The sequence below is a fragment of the Montipora capricornis genome, chromosome 14, assembly GCF_036669925.1.
Source record: "Montipora capricornis isolate CH-2021 chromosome 14, ASM3666992v2, whole genome shotgun sequence".
Lineage (NCBI taxonomy): Eukaryota > Metazoa > Cnidaria > Anthozoa > Scleractinia > Acroporidae > Montipora > Montipora capricornis.
In genome coordinates, this window is record NC_090896.1 from 34,859,677 (window position 1) to 34,860,056 (window position 380).

Genomic DNA, 380 nt, shown 5'->3' on the forward strand with positions numbered 1-380 from the left:
GACACCTAAAGGCTACTGCTGTATTCTTGCAGAACGCAAATAAAGTGCGAAAGCGTCTTTGTGCTTTAATTTATCTTATACTTCACATGTGCGTGATCGCGTGTCTTGAACTCCATTGATGTAAACATGCCAAAATTAGTCGAAAGCGATCTCATCAAAAGGTGCATAAAACTTGCGACAAGTGTCAAATTAAGAGCAGTCAGTGAGTGTCTGGCGAATCTGGACCAATCAGAGGCCGGCATATCGAAGCCCAGGTTTATCCGCGCAGTTGTAGTCTTGTTATTGACCAATCAGAAAGGGAATTTTCGGTGGCACGTGATTTCTTGTGGGTTTTCCCAGCATGCCTTCGATGGAGGCCGGAATTCCGAGTATTTGGCGCC